Source organism: Natrix helvetica (assembly GCF_964273705.1).
Source record: "Natrix helvetica genome assembly, chromosome: 2".
Lineage (NCBI taxonomy): Eukaryota > Metazoa > Chordata > Lepidosauria > Squamata > Natricidae > Natrix > Natrix helvetica.
In genome coordinates this window covers 126,692,204-126,705,243 of record NC_138552.1, presented here as the reverse complement: position 1 = coordinate 126,705,243, position 13,040 = coordinate 126,692,204, and the positions used below count along the sequence as shown (strand labels likewise).

Below are 13,040 nucleotides of genomic sequence, written 5' to 3'. Positions count from 1 at the left end.
AGCTCCTAGTGTTGTAAAGATTTCTAAAGATGTTATCAATACTGAAACAAGTCATTTTTCAGCCCAGTAAAATATAAATTTGATAAAGATGTTTTACAGTTAAGAATTTTTGGCATACAGAAATCTTCCAGTAGTAATGATTTACTTGCCATATTTATGCATCATTTGTTACTTTTAAAGGTATTCTCCATATTTGAAAAGTTAAGACTGATTTCTTTAAAAAACAGGTTCTTAAATATGATTTAGCTCTACCAGGGTGTATTTTTATGCAGATTTACTTTAAAATCCTACTCATTTTGTACTAGTATTATTTTCAAGAAAAAGAAAATAGAATTGCAGAATAAAGGTATGGATTTTATTTATCCTTATTTATTTTGTGCCTTGCAATTTGCAACACTTGAATTTGCCTAGTTAATTTTATGACTGTTTTATTCATCAATATAAATTCAATAATTTAGTTTCCACTATTCCTTATGAATATTCTCCTTACTTTTAGCAAGGCTCTTTCATTTTGTGGCTTAAAATAGTTCAGCTTCAGCCTCTGGAAAACATTTATGTACACAAGCCAAATTCATTCTTTCTTTTCTCGGAAGTCACTACTTGAAAAAGCGTCCATGCTTTCCTGTGTTTCTTGAAAATCAGGCACTTACAAAGACAGCCCTGTACGGAGCGTCATTCTCAGCGACGGCCTGAGGAACCATTGCAAGGCCCTTTCTTCTCCCAATTGCTGCCGCGCGCGTTCTGGAAGGTTCCGATCGGCGTTGGGGAAGCGTTGGTGGCGCAGGTTACAGGACTGGGGAGAAAAGAATCCATCTCCATCGGAGGACTGAGCGGGCATCCGGGCGCAAACATGCCGGAGAACGCAAGCACAAAGGGGGCCTTTCTGAATGTGGCCTCAGGGAACCGCAACTCCGGCGGCAATCGCAGTTATTACCAGGATAAAGATAAGCCGGCTCAGATCCGCTTCAGCAACATTTCTGCGGGGAAAGGTGATGGATGGGACACCCCATTGTCTTTATAGGGGGAAGGATGGAGGGGAGGGGTGGAGGGGAGGATGAATGGACCCTCCGTTGACATCTGGCGGGCTCGGGCAGGGGCTCCCGGTCCCTAAAGCATGCAGACCACACCCCTCGGCCCTCCGCTTCTTTTGTTGGAATGAACTGAGGCCCTTTCACAGTCTTGTTGAAGATAAAAGAGGGTCGAGCAGCATTAGGTTTTTGAGTTTGGTGTGTGTGTGTGTGTGGTTTGTGCTTATAATAAGACTACAGAACAGTTCATTTAGTGATTGTTCAAAGTTACAACGCCACTGAAAAAAGTGACATGACCATTTTTCATACTTATCACTGTTGCAGCATCCCCAAAGTCACATGATTTACATTCAGATGCTTGGCAAGTTGTTCATATTTATGATGGTTGCGGAATCCTAGAGTCATGTGATCCCTTTTTGTGATCTTCTGACAAGCAGAGTCAATGGGGAAGCCAGATTCACTTAACTGTGTTACTAATTTATCAACTGCTGTGATTTCTCACTTATTAACATAAATTCTGGGCTCAATTGTGGTCATAAGTCGAAGATTACCTGTATTCTCAGGAAGGCTTGATGAACTATTTCAGAGGCTTTTACGAATCATCCTTCATAGACAGCGTTTCTGCTGGACCAAAACTAAAGAACTCTGCATGTTCTGACACTCAAAGGAACCCTTTGATACACCCATGTCAAATTTTCCTGAAGATGCAGCTTTTATTATTTTCTTCAAGGCCTCACAGTAGTGTACTTTCAAACACTTTGTAGAGGCTTAATTGTAATTGAGCTCCTGTGTGTAGATCCATTGGAAACTGATATGAAGTTGTTAATGCTTAAATGTTTTCAGAAGTAACATTCCAACATTCCTGCTTTTAAACTACATTTCAAGCTGTATTTTAATTTCAGAGAGCTAATTTCAGATGGTGGAGCACCAGAAATAGACTTGGCATTACACTTGAATGAATATTCACATGGTTTAAGTGGCATGGAATCATTTTGTGTTCTGCTTATGGAAAGGCTCTGGAAATTATTCCATTCACCCTGGCTGAAAATGCAGGCCTTAATCTGATTGATGCTGAGACAGAGATGCACAAGGAGAGAAAACTGTTGGCATTAATGTCAGAAAGGTAATCTACAAAGTGCAATAAAGGAAATGATGTATCACATTATTAGACATTATTTTGTAAAATTTTGTAAAATTCTGCCATTTTGGAATTCACTGGTACTATTGTTTCATGTTGTTTATTGCATTATGCATAACTCAAAAGAATTGCTTTTGAAATTACAGTAGTAAATTGCAGAAATGCAGAGAGGTGTATTAGGTTTGTAATACAGTTTATTTTTCAAAGGCTGATCCAATTTAGAAACATAAGTGAAATAACATCCTTTTTTGCTCTTATCTTAGAATATTGGACATCTTTTTAGCAAGTGGCAATTTAATTGAAATATTTTAAAAATTCCCATAATGGAAATTGTGACTTAATTTGCTTTTTGTAGCATGCCTAAATGAAGAGCAAAAAAGCAGTTCACTTCAACAGATCCCACAAGCAGCATAAGAGCAACTTAAGTACCTGTCTCTGGCTTTTGTCCTGATGCTTCTTTCTAATATACATACAATTTTTGCAATTGGCATTTCAACAAAGAAGGCTGTTTTTTGCCCATGATTCTGTGGAAGTCAAGAACATTCTAGCTTGACCTATAATGCAATTTGCACATTTCATATATGAAAATAAAATGCATAAAGGAACAGGATGGCAATGTTTCAATATCACTTCAATATAACTCACCTATTGTTTTACAATAGTTGCTGTTCATCATTTTTGTATGTCTGTCCTTTTGGCAGAGGTGGTATTCAGCCAGTTCTAACAGATTCTGGAAAACCGGTAGCGGAAATTTTGAGCAGTTCGGAAAACGGGCAAATAGGCTGGCCCCGCCCCTGCTGCCTCCCAGCTGATCATCTTTTGCTGCCCTGAACAGGGGAACGGAGCTGGAAAGCAGGTTAGTGGGGTAGGGAGGGATTGGGGATTTTGCAGTATCCTTCCCCTATGATGCCCACAAAGCCACACCCACAAAGCCATGCCATGCCCACCGAGCCATCCCCACAGAACTGGGAGTAAATTTTTTTGAATCAAACCTATCTGGCCAACATGAATCACTGACTGGGAATCATTGACAGTGCCATCAACCTTGATGGGGGAGAAGTTGAAGTTGTGCTTGCTTATAAGTATAATGCAAGGAGAAGACTAAGTCTTAGTCGCTGTCCAATAGCTAGTCAAGTGTGTGCAGTGTTAATACACCATATATTGGTATAGCCACACTTAATTCCTTTTGAATTAAAATGCTCTTCATTAAAGAGGCCTTATTTTGAGAAGGGATATTTTATTAGAAAAGAAATATTGAATTATGCATAATTTAATGGGAATGGAAAACGGGGGGGGGGGAGGGATTTTTAAAAAAAATATTAGTCCCTTCATTAGTCTTTTCACTAGTGAACTAATTAAAATATATAGCATTACTAAGTATGTTTGCTTCTGGGTTCTATTCAAGGTGTTGGTTATCACATTAAAACCTCTCATGGCATGGGTCCAGGAACTGCTCACCCCAAAGTAATTGGCCCACTCCACCCACACCAGCAGAAGGGACAGAGCTTCTGAGCATAGATAAAGCTAGCTGAGAGCTTCTTCCTGTTGAAATACTTCCTTCTTTGGGTTTTAGATATGTCAGTGAACATGGCAGTCACATAGCTAGAGACAGTATTTGGTATGTCAACAAAAATACCAACCCTGAATGTTATTTCTAAATTATTTTAATAAACAAAAGTGAGCAAGTTTTGACCCCAGGGATATCAAACTGGTGGCCCATGGGCCGGATGCATCACGAGCAGTCCACACCCATCCCATCTTCACGAAGGGAGAAATGTCGTGATATGTCATGTGATGCTGCAAGTTTGACACCTGTGATCTAGCCCATTGATCTTTTTTCTATAGCCCCCACATTTGCATAATTTAATAAAGGTGGTGTGATTCTCCACCCTCTTGGTAATAAAACAGGCTTAATAAGCTTTTATCTCCTGCAAAAAGGTTCGGGGAAAGCTAGGCTAAACCTACTTGGGCTGTACTTTTTCTTTATCTTTGTCTATATAAACAGAATTCCTAACCATTTCTGCAATTAAAGTTAATATAATGTTGTTACTTCCAAAACTATATTCTAAATATGGGAAATACTTGTCAAAGCATTTATTTTTTTTAATTTTAAAAATTCCTTTAGTTGAAACACCTAACAATGACCCTTAAGCTCAGTGATCTTGTGTTATTATTGGTCTCTCTTTAAAAAGAAGTCACTCCCCAAGTATTAAATACTTGTTAAATACACTGTTCTTAGGGGGTTCCAGGGAGGGTGGGGGGTGGGTGGGTCAGATCAGGAGCGATGACAGAGCCAGGTCACCAGGTGGGGTCACGAGCAGAAAGAGCGGAGAGGAGGAGGGGGGAGAGGATATCATTCCTATACAGGGCTCTAAAGAATTGATTCCAACAGTCGTAGGGAGGGGCAGATACGAGGACAGATTAACAACTCGCAGTCGGTTGGGAGACCGTGGGTGCTGGTTACACCCGGTCGCTTGTACCAACCCCCGCATTCTAGGTGGTCAGGATCTGCAGGCCCAGGGCCTGAGGCTGTTGTTATGCAATGCGAGGTCCGTTGTCAATAAGGCCCCCCTCATTCATGATCTAATTTTGGAGGGGGAGCCGGACCTCACGGGAATAACGGAAACCTGGTTGGGCCACGAGGGAGGTTTACCCCTCGTGGAAATGTGCCCACCAGGTTACCAAGCATTTCACCAGCCCCGGGCTGGGGAAGGGGCGGTGGGGTAGCAGTGATTATCCGGGAGGACTTAGAGCCGAGGGAGTCCACTGTGCCACAGACGTCCGGATGTGAATCCCTTGTTGTGAAATGGGGCCCTGGGAGGCAGTTGGGCCTGCTGATAGTATACCTGGCTCCCCGCCATACATCAGCGACCCTGCCTGAGCTCCTCGAGCTGATCGCATCGGTGGCGGTTGAGACCCCCAAACTTCTAGTGATGGGGGATTTTAACCTGCCATCGGTGGGAGAAGCATCAGAGGGGGTTCGGGAGTTCATGGCTTCCATGATAGCCATGGACCTGACTCAAATGATTCAGGGCCCGACACACGAGGGAGGTCACACTTTGGACCTTGTTTTTGTCTCTGGCCAGTGGTTGAGTGATCTGGGAGGAGTGAATTTAACCATCACTCCTCTGTCATGGTCAGATCATTCACTCCTCCGACTTGACATCCCTGGTGCTACCCCTCGCTGCGGGGAGGCGGAACCGGAAAACACTAGATGGTTCTGCCCCAGGCGCCTGATGGAACCAGATAGGTTCCAGACGGAGCTTGGGCCACCTCCTGCAGCCCTGACCCGCCCTCGGGTAGAGGACCTGGTGGCCGCGTGGAATAATGCGACTACCGGGGCCTTGAACCGGGTGGCGCCTTTGCGGCCTCTCCGGCGGCAACGATCCACCCTGGCTCCTTGGTTTACCGAGGAGCTAAGGGTGATGAAGCGCCGCAAGAGATGCCTAGAGAGTCGTTGGAGATCCTTCCGATCCGAATTTGACCGAGCACAGGTACGAGCCCATTTAAGGACGTACCTAGTGGCATTGAGAACGGCCAAACGCCAATATTGTGCCGCTCTCATTGCATCTGCAGAGAACCGCCCTGCCGCCCTGTTTCAGGTGTCCCGCTCCCTTCTGTTTCAGAGGCCGCGGGAGGCCCCTTTACAGGGTAGGGCAGAGGAATTTGGGAAATATCTGCAGGATAAAGTCGCTCAAATCCGGAAGGATTGGGTCCCCTTCAGTGGCCCAGTCGAGACGCCAGTGGCGAGTCTTGAGAAACCTTTTTGGGAGGAGTTTGACTTGGTTGTCATCGAGGATTTGGACAGATTGCGTGGACGACTGCGGCCTACCACATGTTTACTGGACCCGTGTCCCTCCTGGCTTGTACTGGCATCCTGGGAGGTTACACGCGACTGGCTCCTGGGCCTAGTGAACGCTTCGTTGGGTGAGGGGTCTCTTCCGGCCGCCTTGAAAGAGGCGGTGGTGAGACCCTTGCTCAAGAAGCCTTCCCTGGACCCTACGGAGCTGGCCAATTATCGTCCTGTCTCCAACCTTCCCTTTTTGGCGAAGGTTGTAGAGAGTGTGGTGGCTTCTCAGTTCCCACGACATCTGGAGGAGAATGATTATCTAGACCCGCGCCAGTCCGGCTTTCGCCCCGGGCACAGTACAGAGATGGCCTTGGTCGCATTGGTGGATGATCTCTGGAGGGCCAGAGATAGGGGTTGTTCCTCTATCCTGGTCCTATTAGACCTCTCGGCGGCTTTTGATACCATCGACCATGGTATCCTGTTGCACCGACTGGAGGGGTTGGGGGTCCGGGGCACCGTTTTGCGGTGGTTCGGCTCCTACCTCTCTGGCCGGACGCAACGTGTGTTGGCAGGGGAACAGAGGTCGACCCTAAGCCCCCTTACTTGTGGGGTGCCACGGGGTCGGTCCTCTCGCCACTCCTGTTCAACACATACATGAAGCCGCTGGGTGAGATCATCCGTGGTTTCGGGGTGGGATATCATCTGTATGCTGATGATACTCAGCTGTACATTTCCACCCCAAACCACCCCAACGAGGCCGTCGAAGTGATGTCCCGGTGTGTGGAAGCCGTACGGGTCTGGATGGATGACAACCGACTCAAGCTCAACCCTTCCAAGACGGAGTGGCTGTGGGTTCCGGCCCCCCGGTTCAACCAGTTAATCCCATCTCTGGCCATTGGGGGCATTCAACTCGCCCCCGTGGAGCGGGCGCGCAATTTGGGCGTCCTCCTGGATGCCAGGCTGTCCATGGATGACCATGTGACAGCCGTGGCCAGGGGGGCGTTCCACCAGGTTCGCCTGGTGCGCCAATTGCGCCCCCTATTGGACCGGGACGCCCTACGCACAGTCACCCATGCGCTGGTGACGTCTCGCCTGGACTACTGTAATGCTCTCTACGCGCGGGTGATTATGGGGAGTACTAAGTACTCCCATGTGACACCTCTCCTGCGCGAGCTACACTGGCTTCCTGTGGTCTATCGGGTGCATTTCAAGGTCTTGATTACGATCTTTAAAGCGCTCCATGGCTCAGGACCTAGTTACCTGCGGGATCGTATTCTGCCCCATACATCCCTACGACCCATCCGCTCGCACAGAGAGGGACTTCTCCAGGTGCCGTCCACCAGACAGTGCCATGGGGCGGCGCCTAGGAGCAGAGCCTTCTCTGTGGCGGGCCCAGCCCTGTGGAATGACCTCCCCCCGGATATTAGGACCACTACTGACCTCCGCTCCTTCCGTGTAAAGCTCAAGACCCACCTATTCCAAATAGCCGGCCTGGCTCAATCATAACTTCATAATGCTCCTGATGGGTTTTTTTAATTCAGTAATTTTATTTAATGGGATTTTAATTGTGTTTTTTAACTGTCTTTCACTTATGAGTCTACCTCCTCCATGCACATGTATATGTCTTTGTTCTTTATGTATGTATGTTTGTCTTTATCTGTATTTTATCTGTTTTGATTGTACGCCGCCCCGAGTCCTTCGGGAGAGGGTTGCGGCTAATCAAATAAAATTATTATTATTATTATCATTATCATTATTATTATTATTATTATTATTATTATTATTATTATTATTATTATTATTATTATTATTATTATTGTTTTGGTTTGCAGTTCTAAGCAGAATTAAAATGAGCTTCTTATGTTGAGAAATTACATACATACACACAAAATATTGCCTGATAGATACAGCATGTGATGAGAAAATAACAAAGTGCATGGTTATATTTTAGTATAGACCTTTGAAATGGTGTTTAACATTCTTCCAATTGCTCCAGTGTCCTTTTTGTCCTATTTTTGTAAATTTGTAAAATCAAAATGATAGTTTCTTCCATAATATAATTGAATGTAAGTGAAAATATATTTGGTAAATATAATTGTGGTTTTTGGATGTGGACAATGAGGCATATGCGTTGCTTTTGAAAATTTAGAATATTATATGGAGAATGAAGGCTGACAAATTATGCACTGATATCATTCTACCTAATATGTCCTCATTTTTTTTTACAGGTGAACACTTGAAGAAATGACTAAAGGAAGAGGCAGTACTCTTAACTAGTACATTATCCTAAGTTTGGAACTTGGCTCCTTTATAGAATCACTGCGTTACACACACACTGTCAGGCCTGCAGTCGTATTCCTTTTAGGATCTTTGGCCTGCCACACACACTCTCTTTCTTTACTATGCTGTTTCAATTGGGAGGGGGAATAGTATGGAGTAGAATTGTAGAATGTGTTGTTGTCAAAATAAAACATTCCTTCTAGAAGCACAAGGTCATTCTTTGTCTCCGTACCTCTGCACCTGACCGGAACTAGATGAGTGGAAATGCCAGCGTGGCAGAGGAAGATTGAACCATGTGATTGACTTGTGGGTGTGGGGACAAGATCATGAACTTTCAACTGGGTGGGAACCGCAGGAAGCTTTCAGATTCGGGTTTCCCACAGATGTACCAACATGTCCCTCTTATTAAATTGGAACTTTGATGAAAGCTATGCCTTGGACTCTGAATTAATTCTGGATGATATTTAGAACGCTGACACCTACTTAGCTTGCGGTTGTGTTCATGTTCTGTCAATCTAAGTTAACACATGTGATATGAACCAAATGCCACGACTTATGTTCTGACATCAGGATAGAAAGAAAGCTTGTAATTTTCACTGACATAATGTGAATGAAATTAATTGAGCCAAATCCCATCATTACCAAAAAAAAAAGTTTTGCCTGGAATGATTGGTGTTACCTTGAAAATTTGTATTAGTGATTATTAAACCATTTTTATTTATTACACCTTTTTATTTTGTATTTTTGACCTCTGATGGGAGCCCCTTTGAGTAGCTATTTTCAGTAACAAAGAATGTCTTTGATTAATGTTTCCAAATTCTTTGAAGTAACAAGAATGTGAAATTCTGATAAGAACCAGATCAGACCAACTAGAGACAAGAATTTCCAGAGAATTGAACTTTTAACCTGAAAACTAATTATGTGGGAAACACGCTTCTTGAAAATTCAGTTGGCCCTTAACAAGATCATACTAAGAATAATGGGATGCTATAAATAGTTGCATGGTACATTTATGGGCATGCTGTCTAGATGCTTGATGATTCGAATGATGCTGATCAATTAAAAATATAGTCCAAACCAATATATTTGAACTGTATATATATCCTTTCTAAGTGTTTTATTACCTTGTACCTTTTGGGCACTTATTTTTTACTTACAAATTACCTTTTCTCTCTAAGTGGTTACATATGCATTGCATATATAAATCAGCATATTGATCATTGCACAAAAATGTTTTTAAATTTATTAGGTACAAAAAAAGTAATATAAATACCATATTTTTCAGAGTATAAGACGCACCTTTTCCCTCAAAAAAGAGGCTGAAATTCTTGTAGAGAGCTTAAGCTTGCAGTAAACTTCATATTAATTTGAATTGCCTGGATTTCCTGGTATCCTTGGTGCTTGACATCTTTGTTTTTTTTCCAAACAAGTTTTTTATTTTTTATTATATATTTTAACTTCTTTTGTGAACAAAGTGTTGTCCTGCCCCCCCCCCCACTTTACATCTATTATGCATATTACATTTTACGTCATATTTCCATTTTACATTTCAGTCATCTTTTTTTTATTCCATATTCTCCCACTTAATTTTTTTATTAATATATAAACAATATCCTTTTGCCTCTCAAAGTTAATCAAATTTAACATATTGTTTCCATCTATTATTCTGTTTTATAATTAATAATACATATCCTCAGGTTTAATTTTATATAGTAAACATTTCATTTAATTAGTTATCCACAAGTAGTAATTTTAATCTATATCCCACACATTTTATTGAATGTATACTGTTGGCTCTATTTACTAAGTTTCATTCTATTCTCTATTCTTTCAGCCATTTTCTCTTAATCTCCCTCATATTCCCTTCTCTCCACACATTTGCCTAGTTTTTTCTTTTTCTTGATCTTAAAATTCCTGTATTTTCCCTTTCCAATCCTTTTCTCCTTTTTAATTTTGTTGTTTCAGTATCTCCCTCTTTCCCTGTTGATCCAATCTTTGTTATTTCCATTTTTTGGGGCCACTTCTACCCTGTCTCCTTTGGGTACTTAACTGTAAATCCCAGTATAATCATCTAACTTCTTTTTCAATCTCTTTTATAATATCTTCCACATCTTCATACAATCCCTTTTCTTTCTCCTTTTCTTCTTGTTCTAAGAGTGTTCCCTCTGAGTTTCCACCCATTTAGGGTTTCATGTGCATTTTTTAACATAGTATAGTATTAGTATTTCATTATATATCCAAACTTCCATATTATCTGTTTAATTAGTTTAGCAAGTTTTTAAAACTTTATCACTTAAGGCTTAGAATTCTTTTTTCCTTTTTTCCTTTTTCTTATTTCCAATTTCTAAGTCCACTTCCACTTTTTATTTGCTTTTTATCTTCCACCAAAACAGTAAGTCCAGTCCAAAACACAGTTGCAACAACAAATCCTTGTTGATTCTCACAGTTTAAAAGTATCTTTTTTTTTGTTACATTCAAGGTCAAATATATGTGGTTTCTTCTGACAAATTCTGTTAGTTCTTGAAGTATTTTCTTTTCACCACTAGATGTCTCCCCCTCCGCTTAAGCCTTAAGGCAATGATTCAAACTGTCAAAAATCTGTTTTATTCCAAAAAAATATGAACAGGTAGCAAAAGAAAGAAAGGAACACCCCCCCCCCCCCGAGTGCTTTTATTGTTGTTAATGTTTCCAGGGCCAAATTTTTGGGATAAAAATCTAGGGCTTTCCGTTTTTGTCACCGCCCTCCCCTCTGTCGAGCCGGCCTCCCTCAGCAACCAAGAAAGAAACCACTTAACTCAATTTTGCAGGATTAAGAGTACTTTTACTGGCTATGAAAAGATAGCAGCTAAGCAAAGCAAGATCTGAAGCAAAAGCGTGTGAAATCATACATATCACTGTGACCAAACCCCCTCCCCCTGGTAACCCTCATCCGCAAATCTCTTAGGTGTCATGGGAGTTCCATCTTCAAGGAGCATCATCAGGTTGGTATGCAGGACGGTTGGCCTTGACCGACACCAAGCACTAATCTCCAGCATGTGCAATAGGCGGTGAGACCAAAACACCCTTTTTACAATCTCTCCTGTACTTAAACTTCCCCTCCCAAATACCAGCCCCCCCTCCCCGTTTCAATGGCAGCCAAAAGCAAATAGTGAAACAGAGGCTGACCCCTCTGCTTAAATCCCCTGTCTGTCAAATAGCCGCTAAATTTTGCTCCGGGTCTCTCTTTAATCCAAATTAAAAGTTTCTTTACCTTAGGTTGATCACTCTTTCACCCAGGTCCAGCTCTTTGTTCCAGCACCTCTCCTGCTCATATGGCTTGGTCCGGATGCCCTGACTTTAAAGCAGCCATTAAAGCTGCCGCCGCTGCTGGTTTGAAGAGCTTTATCTTGGACCTTCAAGGAACTTGCTGGTTCTTCTTTGGTCTGCAAGTTGTCTCTTTTTTTCCACCTGTTCCTCCAGAACAGGCTCCGACCCAAGGGTCCCTAACAGCGAGTGTCCAGCTGGGTGTTCATGGAGGCCATCAAAGTTCCGCTATTTCCCAGCTGTTCCCATCGTGGCGCTTCTGGTCTCTCAACATCTTTGTTCTTGTAGATAATGGCCTTAATCTGTGTTATATCCAGGTACAGGAAAGAACCCCCAGAAAATTGAAAATGTTTTTCTTGGTTTTTCTTTTTAATACCGGTAATAGATCATTATTTTTTCTAAATTTAGGTTCGGTTCTGTTTTGCTTGTACGAACCAGTGTTTGCTTTAATGTGTCATTAATTGTGAAACAGTTTTTAAAACTATACCAGTCAGAATTGCATTCTTGTGATTTATAGTGAGATGGATCCTTGATTTAGGGAATAAATGTTTCCCAGTTCAGAAATGAGAGAGAAATTAAAGGAAGAACTTTGTAGAGATTAAAATTAAAAACTATTACAATTTAAGTTAGATCTGAACATTATCTATGTAATTTATAGCTTTCTAATAGCAGATTAGGAAATAAAGGTGCCATTAGGCCAGACAGCAAAACTGTTTTAAACAAAGTGAAGAATCCAAATGCAAGCCAAATACTAACATTAAAATTCCTGATTTTGAAACATTACAAAAATAAAAATCCAGAAGCAGCTTCAAATATATAAGAAAGTGAAAAGTATAACCAGTGAGCCTTTAAATGTGCATTTCACCACTACAGCTAGCACAGGGAGGAGAAGGCTGTTTGAATTTGCGTGCCAGCTGGGCGCAGCTACAGCGCATGCGGTAGCTGTCATCCTCTTTCCCCTTAGAACTCTCAGCCTCTGAAACCTCGCGATGAATGTGTGACGATTTTTGTGCTTCTGGAGCCGCGTTCTGGCGCTGTAAAACCTCGGTCGATTTGACTGCTGATTCTGACGCCCTGGCTTCATCTAGGGCGATCTGTAAGGAGATGTTCGATTGTGCCAGCAATCTCCTTTGCAGACTAATGTTCCGTACCCTGCATATTATGCGGTCCAGAATCAGATCGTCCAGTCCCTAAATTCACAGTATGCAGCAGCCTTGCGAAGCGCCGCCCCATAGTCATTGATCGACTCACCCTCCTTTTGATTCTTCGTGTTGAATTCGTGGCGGCGAATGTATTTGGATGGTTTGAGCGCATAGTGTGTTCTGAGGGTTTATTGAAGCATGGACCAGGCTACCGACTGTACCGGCGTCGATTCTGACAAATTCTTAGCCGTCTTGAACACTTCTTTTTCTGGCTGTCTGGTATGCCTGTGAGGTCATTGGCCTCTAGGAAAGATTTAAAGCGGAGCATATACAACTCCCAGTGTTCGGAGACTGGGTCA

The 13,040-nt window shown here is 42.4% G+C and overlaps 1 long non-coding RNA gene across 1 annotated transcript; it reads left to right on the top strand.

Moving 5' to 3' along the window:
- The first annotated feature begins 679 nt into the window (after positions 1-679).
- Positions 680-8,663, top strand: LOC309386320. The gene is made up of 4 exons (XR_014174394.1): positions 680-989; positions 1,931-2,151; positions 2,868-3,022; positions 8,185-8,663. It is a non-coding gene; the product is annotated as an uncharacterized lncRNA (long non-coding RNA).
- The last annotated feature ends 4,377 nt before the right edge of the window (positions 8,664-13,040 follow it).